Raw genomic sequence first — 13,529 nt, 5'->3', positions numbered from 1 at the left:
ACAACAATTTCATGGTTCTTGGTGGGGATAGTCACCAGCCACCGCCTTGTAGGGTGAAAGGCTTTCTATAAGCCTCCTACGAACCATTCTTGATGGGCTATCTTCATGGTACTCCCCATTACTTCCTTTTATTCTTTTTCTTTTACATTTTGTTCTGCCCCCTCTTTCGCAAGCTAGTTTAGTTGATCATTTCTCCAAGGGTGAACACGATGCTGATTCCTCTTCTCCCTCTCTAACTTTTTCTTTTTCCTTTTTGTGTCATGATCTCATTATCATCCATTGTTCCCTCCTTGCTTCCCTTCTTAACATCATTTAATATTTTTTGATTATCCAATATTTCAATCCCGTTTCTCCAGTTTCTTTTGTTTTGATTAGAATCTTCTATCTAGACTATAAGCTAGTTTCTATACCGAAAGCTAAAGTTACTCGTATTGAGATGTTCATCTTTCTTGTTTCATTTCTGAGTAGAATGTCCAATAAGTCCACATATGTAGAAGAAATCTGGTAATCTTTCATACTTGAAGGTGCAAATAATTTCGCTTTCATCCCTACCAATCAAGTGAACAATCCTGCGAAGGGGTCGTGACACATCAATTTTAACTTTGAATCTTATAAAGTTCGTCTAGCCTCCCTCTCTGTCTATCCAGTCTATAGCCACCACATCCCTAATTGCCTTCCCCACGTTGATGGCCATATGTCTGTCCATTTGCTCTAGGGGATATTAAAAATCCTTATCTAGAAAGGAGTAATATTAAAATCGTACCCATCAAGTTCTTGACCCTTAATGAAAGGTAGCATCGCAAATAAACATTAGTTGAAAAACCAAGGCATCAAGTTTAAAATTCTCGATCTAACTTCAACATTTTCGAATTTTTCCAATATCACATCTTCATTAAGAGTTACATAGCTGACTTCATCCTTTGTGAACCATAGGGATTTTCGAACTCGGTACATAACCTCTTGATTTAATTTCTCCTTAGCCATGATCTTCCCCACGGCCCAGGCTTCATAACCTTGTAGGTTTTCATTATTTTGTTTTGTACTTATCACCCTTTTCGACCCCACTTCAGAGAATTTCAGTCGTTCCAACATGTCGTTAATATCCTCATCCATTCTTAAGGGACGTGAACCTGGAGAACACGTTTGCCAAAGGATAAAACAGACCAATGGCCGCCCTCATGATTAACCAAGAACCTACTACAGAATTATAGAGGGAGAGATGGAAACAAACCAAGCAAAAGAAGAAAGAAAAACGCAAAAAATAAGAAAAATCTAAAAAAAATGAAAATTAACTGAAAACAAGACTGTTTTCCAATCCAAAGAGCCTAAATGATAGAAATAAAAAAAACCTAAATAACAAGAGATCAAACAGAGAAAACTTGTGGAGTTGAACTAAAAAACGATCATGACCACAGCAAGGTAACCCAGGAAACACAAAAAAATAAGATAAAAATGAGCAAAGCTATAAGAAGACTCCTAACAATATAAAAGAGAAAAACTAAAATGATAAAGACAAAAAGAAATAGCTAAAACCCTATATATAGAAAAAAATACGTATTCAATTATAACAAATAAAGCATAAAACAAATAATAGTATCGTAATAAATGTAGATTTTTAAAACTCTAAGAAAATCTTCTTTCATGCAAAATGCTTAGAAAAGTCAAACTTTATGGCTATGAATGCATGTGAAAGGAACGAATTCCATGCAAGAAAAGAGAGTTCATGCAAGAAAACACATAAAATAAAGAAAAATAGAACAAAGGAAAAAATGACAAGATTCATCGATTTACGAAAAACACCATTCCTCAAGCCGCTCTTAACGCAGGTTAGACGCAACTTCTGCTTCCACATTAAGAACCACCGTACAAACCCTCGAGAATAACACCAATACCTGTCTTAGAAACCCCACTAAACAGGGACACATAAAAACACACCTCCATGATAAGGGAAAGAAATAAAGTAGAGAAAAGTTTGGGAAGAAAAACAGTAAGGAAAAAAACAGTAAGGAAGATAAAAGAATTCTGTTAAAATTTCCTTCAGTATTTCGATAACCTCTCCCATGCAACACATGCACGTTTTAAAGGAAAACAAATAAATGACGTGGACATAATTTGGTTACAATCAAAACTCCCCGTTTCACTAATGCCTCCAAAACTCCCCGTTTCAATTAATTCTAACTTATTTTATTTAAGTCTTTTCCTGTTAACAGTCTAGCTCATAACAGTACTCCCTCCCACAGACACATCCTTGTCCTCAAGGATGAAAGTGAGGAAACTTGGACTGGATTGCCGAGAGTGATTCCCAAGTGGCGTCCTCCGGAAAAGTGTTTGTCCATTCAATCAACACCTCTGTCACTGCTTGATTCCCCTTTTTAACCATTCTTCTGTCTAAAATACGAATGGGTACTTTTGGTAAGGCACCTTGATCGTCCACGAGTGGTAACTGAGATTGAGTCGGAACTGCCCCAACATGTTTCTTTAGTTGTGATACGTGGAAAGTTGGATGGATCCGAGAGTTTGGGGGAAGTTGAAAGGTATAAGCTACTGCCCCTACCTTCACAATAATAGGGAAAGGTCCAAAGAATTTTGGAGCTAACTTCTGACTGATAACCCTGCGAAGAGACTGTTGACGATAAGGCTGTAACTTCAGATAAACCAAGTCCCCAATTTGGAAACTTCTTTCTGAGCGATGTTTGTCTGCAGCATTTTTCATGCGAGTCTGAGCCCTCTTAAGGTAAAAGTGAAGCAAGTTTCTGGCCGCCTCACGAGCTTGTAGACTACGGTCAACCCCTGCTACTGCTGAAGCTCCAGCTAGGTACGGCATATGAGTTGGAGGTGGCTGACCATACAGGGCCTCGTATGGTGTGAGTTGAATTGCTGAGTGAAAAGAGGAATTGTACCACCATTCGGCAAGGGCCAACCAATGAAACCAACGTGCAGGAGCTTCTCCCGTCATACAACTCAAGTAGCTTTCAAGGCATCAGTTTAAGACTTCAGTCTGACTATCCGTCTGAGGGTGGTATGCTGTGGATAACAGGAGCTTAGTACCAGACTGTCAAAAAAGTTCTTGCCAAAAGCTACTGATAAAGATTTTGTCACGGTCCGAGATGATTGTCTCAGGCATCCCATGGAGCTTATATACATTCATCAAGAATTCATGAGCTACCTCCTTGGCCGTATAAGGATGAGACAGGGCGAGAAAGTGGCCATATTTGGTGAGATGATCTACAACCACCAAAATGGAATTCTTGTTGTTGGACTTTGGTAAACCTTCAAGGAAGTCCATACTTATCACTGACCAGGCTCGATTAGGAATTGGTAGTGGCTGCAGTAACCCCGGAGAAGCTACCGTTTCACCTTTGCATTGTTGACAAATGGTGCATTCGAGAATCCATTTTCTAATATCCGTGGTCAAACCCTTCCAATATAACAGGCCTGAGAGTCATTTTCTGGTAGCATGTACCCCCGAATGACCTCCAATTGCGCTTGCATGAAAATGACTGAACAATTCTTGTCGTAGTTGTGGAACTCTACCTACAACAATCTTCCCTCTACGAAATAGAAATCGGCCATCCCAGGAATACCTCGAGTCCTGATTCTGTTGTAGTTGCACATTCTGAATAATTTTCTGCAATTTGACATCTAACACATAGGTTTGTTGCACCCGTTCCAACAGACTGGAAATAACTGTACTGGCTGACATCTGAAAGTGTTGACCATGTTCCAACTGAGGTTGACGTGAGAGAGCATCAGCGACCCTGTTGTTGATTCCCCGTCAATACACAATCTCGAAATCATATCCCAACATTTTGGCTACCCATCGTTGTTAGAATGGAGTAACAGCGACTTGATCTGATAGAAACCTCAGGCTGTGGTGATCTGTTCGTATTTTAAAATGTCGTCCAATCAAGTAAGAGTGCCACTTCTGTACGGCTAGTAACACAGCCAACATCTCTTTTTCATATATTGAAAGTGCCTGGTGTCGTAGACCCAGAGCCTTACTAAAGAAGGCTAACGGTCTTCCCTGCTGTTGTAGAACCGCACCCACCCCAAACCCACTGGCATCTGTGTCAACAGTGAATTCCATCTGGAAGTTAGGAAGCATCAACACGGGAGCAGAACATAGCGCTGTCTTGAGTGCTAAGAATGCTTCGGTAGCTTGTTCGGACCAATACCAACCATTCTTCTTCAGTAAATCTGTTAGGGGTTTTGCAACCACCCCATATCGCTTAATAAAACGCCTGTAGTAGCCAGTAAGACCTAAGAAGCTGCGTAGCTCCTTAATCGATTTAGGAATGGGCCAGGAAGAGATACACTCTATCTTAGCAGGATCCATAGCAACAGTACCAGCGTGTAAAACATGTCCCAAATATTGTATTTGGGGGGATCCAAAACAACACTTTGTTTTCTTAGCATATAACTGATTTTTTCTGAGAGTAAGAAGGACTGACCTTAAGTGTTGTAGGTGCTCAAGCCATGAAGTGGAATAGACGAGAATGTCATCGAAGAAGACCAGCACAAATTTTCGCAGCCATGGCTTAAAGATCGAATTCATGAGGGCTTGAAAGCTTGAAGGGGCATTTGTGAGGCCAAATGGCATAACGAGAAATTCGTAGTGCCCCTCGTGAGTTCTAAACGCCGTCTTGTGCACATCGGGTTCCCACATACGAATTTGATGATATCCCGCACGCAAGTCCAACTTAGAAAAGACTCGGGCTTCCCCTAACTCGTCCAGAAGCTCCTCAATGACTGGAATAGGAAATTTATCCTTAATCGTATGTTGGTTGAGTTGTCTATAATCGACGCACAGCCTCCAGCTTCCGTCTTTCTTTTTCACCATAACAATGGGGGATGCAAAGGAGCTGGTGCTGTCCCGAATTATCCCTGCTTGAAGCATCTCCTGAATCAACCTCTCCATTTCAGTTTTCTGGAAAGCTGGATAACGATAGGGCCGGAGTTTGACTACAGCTCCCTCATCTCTTAAAGGAATTTTGTGATCGTGACCCCGTCGAGGAGGCAAACCTTTCGAAACTTGGAAGACATCATCAAATTCCTTCAGTAATGTTTGAAGTTGGCTCTCCGTATCGTCGACCCCCATGGACAAGAGTAGCACTTGAGCTGGTGAACTCAGAATTGCCGTGTACGGACCCATTGACTGTCCCATCATCACAAAGGCCTTTGAATCACTGGTTCGAGCCGCTAGAGCGCCAGGAACAATGCCTTGAATACTGCAAGATTCTCCATTAACTTCAAATTGCATCGTTAAGGAACTAAAGTTCCATATGATGTCCCCCAAAGCTAGTAACCACTGTACCCCTAGAACCATATCGCATCCCTTTAACGATAGAACCATAAAGTCTGTTTCGAACTTGTGACTTTGTACTTCCCAAGCAATTCCTTGACACAACCCTCTCGTGAATAGGTAACTACCATTTGCGACAGATACTTTAAGTTTCTCTTGATGAATGACAGGTAATGACAACCGATTAACCAAGTGTGCATCAATAAAATTATGGGTGCTTCCAGAATCAACTAAGATGACAGCCATACACGACCCCACACGCGCAGCCACTCTCATCGTGTTATGCCCTTGTAGTCCATTCAAGGCATGCAACGAGATGATAGGGGATTTGGAACTTTCTTCTTCAGTGCCATTCTCCTCGAGCTTCTCAGAACACTCCTGAAAATCATCGGTTTCACCATCTGAAAGTGGTTCCAACAGAAACTGATACAGCTGGGATTTCACACATTTATGGCCCATGTGATATTTGGCTCCGCACCAAAAACAGAGGCCCTTTTGCTTTCTTTCAGCCATCAGCGCTGGAGAAATGGTTTTGGAGCCTCCTTTGATGGGTGACGCATTGCTGCTGAATTGTGTTCCTATTGGACTCCTTGTAGCAGAAGAAGAGTGCCTTGAATTAACTGAGCTAGTAGGTAAGGTTCTAGGGGAACTAACCCCCACTTCAGTATAACCTTTCCCCGAATTAGCAATAAGAACCTCTATTTTTCTAACTAGCTGAAAAGCTTCCATCAGTGTGGGTGGTTCAAACAAATCTAAATAATGACCTATTTTCGCCTTCAGATTACTAATAAAGATACCCAGAGCATAAGTTTCCGGAAGATGCAGTTGATTTAACAGTCCTACAAACATATCCTGATATTGCTCAACCGTACCTTTCTGCTTCAGATTTACCAGTTCCCTCATCGGATTCCCGAATTGCCCAAACCCGAACCTATCTTGCAGGCTCTTTAGGTAGGACGGCCATGACAGCATGTGTAAACCTCCGTTTCGCTGAGAAAAGAAATGGTGCCATTCCAACGCTCTACCCTCTAGATGCAACATTACGACACAGACTTTATCAGAATCCAATGTTCCTTCAGCCTCAAAGTATTGCTCCAGCTTAGTAAACCATCCACGAAAATCAGATCCATCAAAACTAGGACACTCGAAATAACGGTGAACCTTTTCCAATTTCTCCAGTATATGGGAGGGAGTTTCCCGATGAAAACTGGTCCCGTCTGCGAGGTTCGATCCTCCACCCGACTCTTTAGCAGGAAACCCAGGTGGTGCCCCCAATACTCCCTTCCTTTTGCCCTCATTCACCGACACTGTAGGGTCAAGCTTAGGTTGGCCGAGATATTGTTCCAACAAAGTCTGCAAATCAGTACGAATTTCGGTGCGAAACTCCTGAAATTTTGTGTTCATTTGAGTCTCCAGTTTAGCCTCTAAACGACCCAGTTCAGCTTGTAGCTTGGACACGTTCTGCTGAACACTAACAAGCTCCTTCTGTATCCTCGTAGAAACTCCTTCGCCCGCCATGAACAAGATCGTAAAGCTCTGATACCTTTGATAAGGGAAAGAAATAGAGTAGAGAAAAGTTTGGGAAGAAAAACAGTAAGGAAGAAAACAGTAAGGAAGATAAGAGAATTCTGTTAAAATTTCCTTCAGTATTTCGATAACCTCTCCCATGCAACACATGCACGTTTTAAAGGAAAACAAATAAATGACGTGGACATAATTCGGTTACAATCAAAACTCCCTGTTTCACTAATGCCTCCAAAACTCCCCGTTTCAATTAATTCTAACTTATTTTATTTAAGTCTTTTCCTGTTAATAGTCTAGCTCATAACCTCCACTACCCAATTATTCTAAACAAAGAAGAAAGGCAGACACCTAAAAAATTGAAAAAAAAATAAGAAGAGCAATCGCACCAATCTTGGAGCAAATTTTCACTTGCGTGCTTTTCTTCCAGAAGACCTATCGCTACCAAGCAACATTCATACATCTAAAACGGGGACACTTTTTTTAGCCCGACGCTTTCGCAACAACAATGACTCAAGTTGTCGATGGTGCCCGATGCTTACACATCTAACGCACCAAGGTACGGTGGTGCTCGAGGCCCAACTTGCCTATAGAGCTCCACACTCCAGCACCATCAGGGGCCCAAGTTGCTGATGGTGCCCGAACATCTGAGGTACCAAAGTGCCGATGCTACTCGATGCTCTCGCACCACCAACGTCCTAGGTTACCGATGGTGTCTGAGGCTCCCGCACATCCAAGCACCTAGGTGCCAATGCTGCTCGATGCTCCCACACCACCAACGTCCTCGGTTGCCAATAGTGTTCAAAGCTCCTGTACACTCAAGCACCAAGTTGTCGATACTGCTCGATGCTCCCACACCACCAACGTCCTAAGATGTCAATGGTGTGAAAGGCTCCCGCATATAGAAGTAACAAGGTGTCGATGCTGCCTGATGTTCCCACACCACGGGATGGCCTCAGTTGTCGATGGTTCTTGATGCTCTCACACAACTAAGGGCCTATGGTGTCGGTGGTGTATGAGACTATCGCACGACCAAGGGCTGAAGGTACTGGAGGCTCATGTTATAAAAAGCGAAGGGACTGGAATGATTCACTCGCTGGCTACCAAACATGTAACGATATCAGGATTCTATCTTTGGGATTGGGGAGGGACTCGTTGCATCATTTTTTATATTAGGGGATGTCTCGCTGAATGTTCACCAAAATGGCTTGCCGGAGCACCACTGGGAACCTAACTGTTGATGGGGGGCATCGACGTCAGGGCATGCGATAGGCATGGGTAGTGCCCTGGACAACCCCTGCTCACTCAATATCACTTCCCGCCTAAAGAGCTAAAAAATTTTTATAGAATTTCTACTAGAAGACATTCATATGTCTAAAATAGGGACACCTTTTCTAGTCTGACGTTTCCACACCAACAGGGGCCCAAGTGTAACTTTGGTGCTCAACGCTCCCACACATTTAATGCACCAAGGTGTCGATTCTACCCGGTGCTCCCACACATCGAAGGTACCGATGGTACCTGATGACCCCGCACCACGGGATGGCCTACGATATCGATGGTGTATGAGGCTACCACACAACCAAAGGCCCAAAGAACTGGAGGCTCTTGTTGCAAAAAGAGAGGGACCAAGACGATTCTTTCACTATTGGGTACCGAACATGCAACGATATCTGAATTCCAGCTTTGGAATTGGGGAGAGATCAGGACGATTCTGTAACACCCCTTACCCGAGACCGTTTTCGGAGTCGAGCACGAGGCATTACTTAGCTTATCTTACCAATTCGGAGCATAAAAACTAGGTTTGAAAATTTATTTCACTATTTATAGCAAATCTGTCCAATCGCGCAGCAGTTACTAAATTAATTATAACTTGAGCTACAGAACTCGAAATTTAATTCCGTAAATTTTCCCTGAAACTAGACTCATATATCTACTCACCATAAAATTTTTAGAATTTTTGGTTCATCCAATTAGTACAGTTTATTAGTTAAAGTCTCCCCTGTTTCACCACTTGACTGCCCTGACCTCTAGTCACTAAAAATAAGTTTTCTCACTGTAGGATTTTCATATGAAGTTCTTACTTGTTTGTACAGAAAATAAACTCAATGATAAATCTATACATATAAACTATAACTCATAACCATTTTTGTACAATTTTTAATGATTTTCTAAACTCAAAACAGGGGACACCAAAAACTGTTCTGACCCTGTCTCACGAAAATTCACATATCCTAAAATATAAAATTTCTTTCGCTACACTGTTATTTTTCCATGAAAATAGACTCAACAAGATTTAATTCCATATATCATTCACCCTGTAATTATTTTTATACTATCTTGGGTGATTTTTCAAAGTCATGTCACTGTTGCTGCCTGAATTCTGTTTCTTTGCAAAATTTCATCCTTTCATGATTTCCATACATACAACAAATACCTTCATACTTAACCATTTTAATAAGCATACATCATCAAATACTTACACACCATTCTTTAGCAAAATCATAATCACAAACATACAAAATAACTAAATCCCTATACATGCCATAACTCAAACGTGATTCGATATAAAATACCGAGCAGTTGTGGTTGATAGTGTGGACGATCTCCGACTTCTTTAGGATCCTTGAAGTAGCTTTGCAATACTATAAGAGAAAGAGAAATAAAAGAAGTAAGCATAAAGCTTAGTAAGTTTACTAGCAAATAAATAACAATATTTAACTTAAATAATTAAACTCAAATGTCTATATCTCTAGTTTACTCTTTAGTTAATCTCATACTAGTTCTCTTGCTTGTTTACTTAGAATACTTGTGTACATAACTTACTCAACTCTTGCTTCATCGTTGAACATCAATTGATAGTATAATAAGTTCTTAACTCTTATAACTTACCTGAGCTTGCCATTTATGCTTTAAACTGAACTTTCATGAACATAATTCGTTTACAAGCCCGTTGAGCTACATTGGAATAATAAGGATACTCGGGTCTCTTCTGATAATAACATGCCAAAGCCATGTCCCAGACATGGTCTTACATGGGATGTTCTCATATCGGTGCCCATGCCATGTCCCAGACATGGTCTTACGAGGGACCTCTCATCTCGGTGCCAATGCCATGTCCTGACATGGTCTTACATGGGACCTCTTTACCCAAATGTCATGACATTCGTATCCAAAGACCATCCTTATGTATCAACGGGACTTTTAATTTTAATTCTCTATCATTTCATGCTTAGATCATCATCAAATAAATTCATAAAATAAATTCATAGTTGCTGGAAAATAACAGCATTGATAATAAATATTGAAATATTGCATTTATTTACCGTAAACTTACCTCGGTATCAAATATAGTCCAATTCAACAACTTAGTCTTCAACTTTATTCTTCCCTTTGTCTAACCTCGAGTTTCGTTCTTCTTGATCTAAAATAGCAAATTTAACTTATTTAATACTCACATTCAACAAAACAGCCCTTGTCTCTAACTTTTTCAAAATTACAATTTTGCCCCTAAACTTTTACATAATTACATTTTTGACCCAAGGCTCGGAAATTAAACTTCATCCCTTATTCTTATGTTTTATGACATGATGAACATTTTCTCTTCTATGCCAACATCAAATTCCCACTCTAACATGTACTTATGAACATTAGGTATTTTCTGGATTATGTCGTTTTACTCGTTTTTGCTTAAAATCGGCTAACAAAAGTTGTTTAACATAATTTCTAGCTTCATATTCTATCATAAAACATCAAAATAAACACTTTTCACCTATGGGTATTTTTCCAAATATAAACCCTAGGTTAAATTATTGCTAGAATAAGCTAAATTAAGCTACCAGGACTCCAAAAACGTAAAAAACATTAAAAACGGGACTTGGGATCACTTACTATGGAGCTTGGAAGCTTGAAAACCCTAACTATGGCTTCCCCTTGCTGATTTCGTCCTAATGAAGAAGATGATGATTTTGCCATCTTTTTCCCTTTTAATTCATTTTAATTACTAGATTACCAAATTGCCCCTAACTTAAAAATTTTCTATTTCACTTATCTCATGTCCATTTTGTCTACCAAGTTACCAATGGTATAATTACCATATAAGGACCTCCAATTTAAAGTTTCATAACAATTGGACACCTCTAACATGTAGAACTCAACTTTTGCACTTTTTACAATTTAGTCCTTTTGACTAAATTGAGTGCTAAACGTCGAAATTTTCGAACTAAATTTTCACAAAATTATTCCGTGAAATCATAGACCATAAAAATATAAGAAAAATAAATTTTTCCTCATCGGTTTGTGGTCCCAAACCACCGTTCCGATAACCTTGAATTTAGGCCATTACAACTCTCCCCCCCCCTTTTTAAGGATTTTCGTCCTCGAAAATCTTACCAGTAAAGAGATTCGGGTATTGCTTCCTCATTGTGTCTTCCGGTTCCCATGTTGCTTCCTCAATCCCGTGCTTTTGCCATAGCACTTTCACCAGTTTACCTTTTTGTTTCTAAGCTCCTTTGTTTCTCGTGCTAATACTTTAACCGGTTCTTCATTATAAGTCATATCCTATGAATTTCTACTGTTGGAGTAATAACATGTGAAGGATCTGATCGATACCGTCGTAGCATAGATACATGAAATACATTATGAATTTTGTCGAGTTCCAGTGGTAAAGCCAATCGGTAAGCAACTGGTCCAATTCTTTCTATAATCTCATATGGTCCGATAAATCTTGGACTCAATTTACCCTTTCGATCGAACCGAGAACTTTCTTCCAAGGAGACACTTTTAAGAATACTTTATCACCCACGAAATTCAATCTCCTTCGTTTAAGATCGGCATATGACTTCAGTCGATCGGAAGCTGCTTTTAGACTATCTCGAATCAGCTTGACTTTTTCTTCTGTTTCTCGGATAAAATCAACCCCGTGTATTTTCTTTTCACTGAGCTCTATCCAACATAACGGTGTTCTACATTTTCTACCATACAAAGCTTCATACGAGCCATTTTAATACTAGATCGATAAGCATTATTGTAAGCAAATTCAATCAAAGGTAGATACCTTTCCCAATTACCTTGCAACTCTAATACGCAACATCGGAGCATATCTTCCAATACCTGAATTACACGCTCAGATTGGCCATCTGTCTGAGGATGAAATGCAGTACTGAAATACAACTAAGTACCCAAAGCATCTTGTAATTTGTTCCGAAGCGAGGCGTAAATCGGGATCTCATGCGATATAATGGAGACAGGCACTCCATGTAGTCTAACAATCTCGAGATATATACAATTCACCAATTTATCTAAAGAATAATCCATACATCTTTGGGATAAAGTGCGCGGACTTTGTCAATCGGTCGACAATTACCCAAATGGCATCTTTCTTCCTCGGAGATAACGGTAACCCAGATACAAAATCCATAGTGATTCTTTCCCATTTCCATTCCGGTATAGTGATTGGCTGAAGCAACCCCGAAGGTACCTGATGTTCAGCTTTAACCTGCTGACATACTAAACATCTTGATACAAACTCAGAGATATCACGTTTCATACCCAGCCACCAATACATCTTTTTCAAAACATTATACATTTTATTACTCCCCGGATGTACAGACATAATACCACTGTGTGCTTCGTGTAAAATCTTCTGTACAAGTTCTGAATTCTTCGGTACACATACTCTGCCTCTGAATAATAAACAACCATCAGTTCCAATCTGAAATTCTGAATCATTACCTGACTCACAATGCACCCGTTTAGCCTGTAATTTCTCATCATTCCTCTGAGCTTCACATATTTGTTGACGAAATGTCGATTTAGCTCTCAATTCAGCTATGATTGAACCATCATTAGACAGTGACAACCGGGTATTCATAGCTCGTAAAGCAAATAGAGATTTTCGGCTCAAAGCATCAGCTACCACGTTAGCCTTACCCGGATGGTAATCAATAACCAAATCATAATCCTTTATCAATTCAAGCCACCTGCGTTGTCTCAAATTCAAATCTTTCTGTGTCATCAAATATTTCAAGCTTTTGTGATCAGTATAAATATGACACTTTTCACCATACAAATAATGCCGCCATATTTTCAATGCAAATACAATAGCAGCTAACTCGAGATCATGTACCGGGTAGTTTCTTTCATGTGGCTTAAGTTGTCTTGAAGCATAGGCTATTACTTTATCTTCTTGCATCAAGACACAACCCAAACCATTTAATGATGGATCACTATAAATAATAAATTCCTTACCCGATTAAATTTGTACCAACACAAAAGCTTAGTCAACAATTTCTTCAATCGGTCAAAACTTTGTTGGCATTTATCATCCATTCAAATTTAACATCTTTCAGTAATAAACGAGTCATTGGAGAAGCTATCATAGAAAACCCTGTACAAATCTCCGATAATATCCAGCTAATCCCAAGAAACTTCTAACTTCAGATACATTTTTCGGTGGACTCCAATTGACAATAGCTGAGATTTTACTTAGATCTACCCTGATGCCTTCTGCAGATACAATATGCCCGAGAAAACCCACATCTTGAAGCCAAAATTCACATTTACTGAATTTAGCATAAAGCTTCTTTTCGCGCAGAATTTGCAACACTATTCTCAAATGTTCTGCATGCTCATTTTCATCTCTAGAATAGACTAAAATATCATCAATGAAAACTACTACAAACCTGTCCAGATACGGTCTGAATAT

At 39.9% G+C, this 13,529-nt stretch overlaps 1 long non-coding RNA gene across 1 annotated transcript; it reads right to left on the bottom strand.

Moving 5' to 3' along the window:
- Positions 1-9,265: 9,265 nt before the first annotated feature.
- On the bottom strand, positions 9,266-10,756 carry LOC128035306 (uncharacterized). Its single transcript, XR_008191671.1, has 3 exons — positions 10,715-10,756; positions 10,161-10,247; positions 9,266-9,468 (listed from the first exon to the last, which is right to left on the bottom strand). It is a non-coding gene; the product is annotated as an uncharacterized LOC128035306 (long non-coding RNA).
- Positions 10,757-13,529: the final 2,773 nt, after the last annotated feature.

This window comes from Gossypium raimondii, chromosome 12 (genome assembly GCF_025698545.1).
Source record: "Gossypium raimondii isolate GPD5lz chromosome 12, ASM2569854v1, whole genome shotgun sequence".
NCBI classification, from domain to species: domain Eukaryota; kingdom Viridiplantae; phylum Streptophyta; class Magnoliopsida; order Malvales; family Malvaceae; genus Gossypium; species Gossypium raimondii.
The sequence above is the reverse complement of the archived record's forward strand: the minus strand, read 5'-3'. Positions and strand labels throughout refer to the sequence as shown.